The sequence below is a fragment of the Pinus tabuliformis genome, chromosome 5_1, assembly GCF_031772625.1.
Source record: "Pinus tabuliformis cultivar Carrire ecotype Pingquan chromosome 5_1, CPIR1, whole genome shotgun sequence".
Lineage (NCBI taxonomy): Eukaryota > Viridiplantae > Streptophyta > Pinopsida > Pinales > Pinaceae > Pinus > Pinus tabuliformis.
In genome coordinates this window covers 512,243,058-512,249,243 of record NC_142305.1, presented here as the reverse complement: position 1 = coordinate 512,249,243, position 6,186 = coordinate 512,243,058, and positions in this window count along the sequence as shown.

The window sequence follows — 6,186 nt, the reverse complement described above, 5'->3', positions numbered from 1 at the left end:
AGAATGAGTGATGCAGGTGTAAAAAAAATGTTTGAAAAAAATACCTACAGGATGGTTTGAGGAGCAATGGTATTGCTGAGGGGAGTTCGGATTAGAACTCTGTATAAGCTGTTGGGAAGCACTCTTAGTGTTGGGTGCAATAGTTTTGTTGTTTCTGAGAGTGAATTAGATGATCCAGACTTATGATGGAATGAAACAAAATACATATATAAACATAAACACAAATATGCAACAAAAATAAATCTTCATTTCATTAATATCAAAGAACTGAAAGATGCTTACATACAAAATGGAAATTAACTATCTCGGGTGATGGTAGCTTATCTCAAAGAAGAGATGTGGCGGCTACATGATTATGAACAGTGTTACAATGAGGTTCGAAGGAATATTTATTATTGAGAAACAATGTAAAATCCTAAATATCCAAAAACCTAACCCTAGGATATGAAGCGCCAAAACTATGGGCCCCGTTGGGGTAAATTGGTACATCAACTTCAAGGGGTCGTAACTTTGGAATACAATATCCATTTGATGTGCATGATACCTCGTTAGAAATATATATCCGAGGACTAAAAATTTTGACTGCAAATGTTATGAAAAGGTTCGTGTTTTCCCATTTTCCAAAAAATGTCGTTTAGGGCCTCAAAACGACTTTGTAATTTTAGGACTCGAAAAACTGCCAAAATAGTAAGCTTTGCTACAATTAAGGAAACTAAAAGAAATAATGGTGGGGGTCCAAGTGGAATAGGTGGGTGGACACCAATATCCACCTGGATCGATAGAAGAAGGAATTATTCTTGAAACTTCAAGAGAAAAAACTAAATTATGGCATCAAATATTGGGATGTATCAAAGAGAAGGGCCTTTGAGTGTTGCATGGTAATGGTATGGTAGAAGGTATGTATAATTTCTCTCTGGTTTTTTATTTCTTTGAACATTTTTTATATGGGAAGTAGAATCGAGTGATATTCTCCTCATAGGGAATACTACAACCAATGCACAATGATTTGTTTGGACCTATGTTAGTTCAATCACCAAGTAAATCAATGTACTTCCTCTCATTTATAGATGGATTATCGAGGAATACATGGATATATTTCCTTAGGAAGATATCTGAAGTCTTTGACAAATTTAAATAATTTAAGGCTCTAGTGGAGAATCAAACAAAGAAGAAAATAAAGGTGTCGAGGACAAATAATGTTAGTGAGTTCTGAAGGACTTTGATGAGTTATATATAAATTGTGGTATAGAACGACATAAGACTACCCCATACATACCTCAACCTAATGGAGTTGCAGAAAGAATGAATAGGAAATTGAGGAAAAAAGCAAGGAGAATGCTTAGTGGCGTTGGGTTAGGATAGGAATTCTAGGTAGATGCAGTGGATAATACATGTTACATGGTAGGTAGATCACCCTCACCAGTGTTGGATGATAAGACTCCACATGAGGTATGGACCGGTAAGAAACCATCTCTCACACATATCAAGGTATTTGGTTGTGATGCATATGTACATGATATAAAGGAAAACATAACTAATTTGGATAACAAATATGAAAGGTGCAACATTATTGGTTATAAAGATGGTTTAAAAGACTACAAGCTTTGAAACCCATAAACAAGGAAGATTGTGCACACTCGAGATGTGGTATTTAGAGAAGTGAAAGATGTTATCAAACAAGAAGTCCAACCAAGATATAAAGATCCAGAGAATATAGAGTTTGAGCTAAAGGATGATGATTCAAACTCTATGGAAGAACATGGATCAAAGGAAGAACCACATACTCCAATTAAGGAGATCAATTTAGGAAAAAAGGTAGCCAAAAAGGTATATTACACATGATTTCTATTCAATTTTTTCTCTGTTTATTATTGATGATGATCCTAGAACTATTATGGAGGTAGTGGATTCAAATGATGACAAACTCCGGAAAAAGGCCATGGTTGAAGAAATGGCATATTTGGGTGAAAATGAGGCCTAGGATATAGCAAAGTTATCGACTGGAAGAAAACCCATTGGTAGAAAATGGGTGTTTAAAAAGACATCAAATGCAGAAAGAAATGTGGAGAAATACAAAGCTCGATTAGTAGCAAAAGGTTATTCCCATGTGTAGAGAATTGCTTTTGGTGATATTGTTTCTCCTATTGCAAAGTTAGCTTGTATTAGATTTCTTTTATTTGTTGTTGTTGTTTTTGAATTCGATGTAGAAAAAATGGATGTGAAAACAACATTCCTACATGGGGATTTAGAAGAAGAGATCTACATGAAACAACTAGAAGGATTTTCAATGAAAGGTAAGAAATAGTTGGTATGCAGGATGAAAAGGTCCTTGTATGGGTTGAAACAATCAATAAGGATGGGCATAAAAAACAGAATACATATATATAGGTACTTGGCTTACAAGGAGAACATCATATCATTTTGTGTATTTTAAATTAGTCGGTGATCATCTTATTTCTTTGATCTTGTATGTAGATGATATGTTGTTGATTGGAAGTGATAAGGAAATCATCTAGGATGTGAAAACTGATTTGTTCTCAAAATTTGACATGAATTTTCTTGGTGTTAGAAAATTCATTTTAGGCATGGAAATTAAAAGAGATCGGGAAAAGATAAAACTTTGGTTAAATTAGAGAGTATGTCAAGCCAATATTGTAGAAAATTAATATACATGAAAGTAAGGTGGTGAAGGTCCCTATTCCTGTACATGTAAAGTTATCTATAGACCAATCTCTGACTAAGAAGAGGAAGAAGATGTGTCATGTGTTCCATATGCCAGTGTTCTTGGAATTTTAATGTACATAATGCATTGTACAATACCAAACATTGCACATGCAGTGGGAGTACTGAGCACGTAGATGTCCAAACGAGGGAAGGAGCATTGAACAACAATAAAGAGGGTTTCTAGATATCTAGGTGGCACTACTAATTATGGATTTTTCTACCAAGGAAGATCAAGATTGGACAAAGTGTTGGACATTCATGGCTTTGTTGACACGGACTAGGTTGGAGATCTGGATTGTAGAAGATCTAAACATTATAGAAATTTTGAGATAAAAAATGGGCGTCAAAACAAAAATGTACAACAAAAATGAACTTTATAAGAACCAATATGATTCAATACGATAATGTCAACCATGGGAGATGATTAACCATTTTTGGAGTAAAAAGGTAAAAAAATAAAAAATAAAAAAACTACTTTTTCAACTTGTACTTTTATCTTATCTCCCTACGATTTTACTCAAATTTCAAGTGGGATCGCTTGTTGGATACATAGTTTTTTTTTGCATCAAGGAGTACCCATGTTGCATACTTTTGATGGACCCTACTACAAAAAAAATGTGAAATACATGAAAAAACATGATTGCAACATGTTTTTCATGTATTTCACAATTTTCGCGTAATAGGGTATATCGAAAGTATACAAAATGAGTACTCCTTGGATGAAAAACTAAATTTTGAATCCAACGAGTGATCCCCCTCAAATTTTGACTAAAATCGTAGGGAGATAAATTGAAAATACGAGTTGAAAAAATAATTCTTTTCTTTTTTTCCTCCAAAACTTAATGAGGTAATCTAGTTTTATTTTATTATTTCCACTATTATTTTATAATATTCCTTAGGAAGCCCATTCTAGACCTCAAAATTTCTCTAATGAGTGGGCATGTGTTTAACCTATTTGGAAGTGCTATCAATTGGATGAGAAAGAGATAGTTTGTAGTGGCACTTTCAACCACAGAAGTTGAATACATAACAACCACGCATGCAAGCAAGGAATGAGTTTGGTTACATAGATTGTGTTCATGTATGAGGTTGGTACAACAAGCTATAAGTATAGATTGTGACAACCAAAGTGCAATTTTCTTGGCGAAGAACCCTGCTTATCATTCTAAGACAAAACACATTGATGTTCAGTACCAATTTATGAGGGATGTGATTAAAAAAAGGTGTTATTGTGAAACATGGACACTTTGAAGAATGTTGCAAATGCATTAACAAAATCTACGAACACTGAAAATTTCTCTTGGTGTAGAGAAAAAATGGGCATCACTGCCCTAAGTTGTTGGCTATGTACTCCAAAGGCCCCTGTATCCAAAGAAAACAAGTGGGAGAATGTTGGGTATGTGGTATATTCTTTGCATGACTTATATGTAACACGAAGAATGAGGGGGTCCCAGGAGGGGTTGAACAATCTCCCCCCTTGCCATCGCCCCCTCCCCCCCCCCCTCTTGGTCAAGGTTTTTTTTTTTGTGTATGTTTTTGGCCCACAACTTTGCTAAAATTAGTTTTGTGCCACATGGTGGTTTTTCCCATGGTTTTGTGGTTTAAGTTATGGAATTATAGTTAAATTTGTGATTCATAGACATAGGATGTATATTGTATTAGAACACTGCACAGAAAAAATAATGAAAAAAAACTTGTTGACTTTCTCAGGTTTGGGTTTCCAGTATAAAATATCTGTGTAAATTTGTGTGTGTGTCATTGTATCTTTTCAGTTTTTATTAAAAATATGCTTGCAATGATTAATTGTATAGGGATAAAACTTACAAAATGGAGACATCAAAGAGAGTGTCTACTTGTCTCAACCAAAATGATTTGCTATGAAGGGTCAAGAACATAAGGTATGGAAGCTCATCAAGTCTTTGTATGGCCTAAAGCCAAGACCTCATGCATGGTATGAAAATATTGTTGAAGTATGTAGCTATGGTTGGTCTTCATAATTGTCACTGTACTTGTATCAATATGTAATTTTATGTAAAAACAAAAAGAATAAAAAGCATTATTTGCATTTTTATTATCAAGCATGTTCTTCATGCTTTGTTTTGGTCAAAAGAAAATGTAAAAGGGCATGTTCTTTGTGACCGTTGTCACAAAGAAGAAAAACCCAATTTTTTTAAAGTGTCATTAGTTCCTCCAATTTGTCAAGTTGGCCCTCCTAACCATCAAGCCGACTCTTATATTTGAGGCACCTTTTTGGAGGAAGGAACAATTATATATTGGCACCTATCCTCCACCATTTGACATCAAATTCAGGTCTCTTCTATGATAAGAAATTCGGGCCTATGGCATGGAATTTGAGGCAGATAGAGTGAATTTTTTGTGGCACCTTCTATCTCTATGAATGTGAGTTATAGGAGACATATCATCTTTGTGATGCAAGCTACAGGAAGACACCAAACTCTGTGTGATGCGAACTACATGAATACACCAATATCTATGTGATGTGAGCTACTATCTCTATGTAATGCGAGCTATAGGAAGGCCATCATTTTTGTAAACTATGAGCTACCTATCTCTGTGAGACAAGGCATCTAAAGGACATATAAGAAGCAGATTGGTTAACTATTTGTGCACAAAACATGACAGAGTTTGGAGGGATGACTTGACACTTGGATCAATGGTTAGTTTGACTTGGATTTCTCTTGTTGACGAAGAATTTATAAGGAAATGATTGATGGGTTTTCCCCTGGCCTCTGGCCTAACTTTTGGTGTCTATTTTCTTTTGTGCACTGTGATCTCCATAATTAAATGTATAATTAATTGATGACATAATTGAAGTAAGAAAGTGCTAAATAAAACATATATATTCAATAACAAGTAATTATCATGTTAAGAAATTCTACCTTGTATTCAAATTTCAACATGGTATCAGAGTTAGGTTAGAAGACAGTCTTGAAGCTACACGAAGTCATTGTCTAACTTATTATCCAAGAGAAAATTGAAGTATCCAAGGAGAACGAAGGTCAAAGTTATAAAATATTCAAGTCTTGACTTTATTATCTAAGATCAAAGCTTCCAATAAATGACAAGTCTCTATGGCATAAGAGAATGATCTAAGTTCATATCAAATCCTTCTCATACCATCTTATAAAAAATTATCTATGTTCAAGCAAAGGATATGAGTATAAGGACGAAAATCAATAAAATACTTGCTCGCTCTAGCAACAAAGGAAGGTCAAATCCTGTACAAGTATTTCTGTGGTTTATCTTCCGTTGATCAATACGAATAATCTTGTGATTTTGTACGCAACTCTGAGGCATAAGTTCAGTAGCATAAATTTGAACTTTATGGCAGTCTTCTCCATGTTTAAGGGCCAAAATATCTGAGGCTAATCTCTGTAGTTTAGGGCCAAGATACCTGAGGAAAATTCTCTATGTTTTAGGGTTGAGATCCCTGAAGCTAAT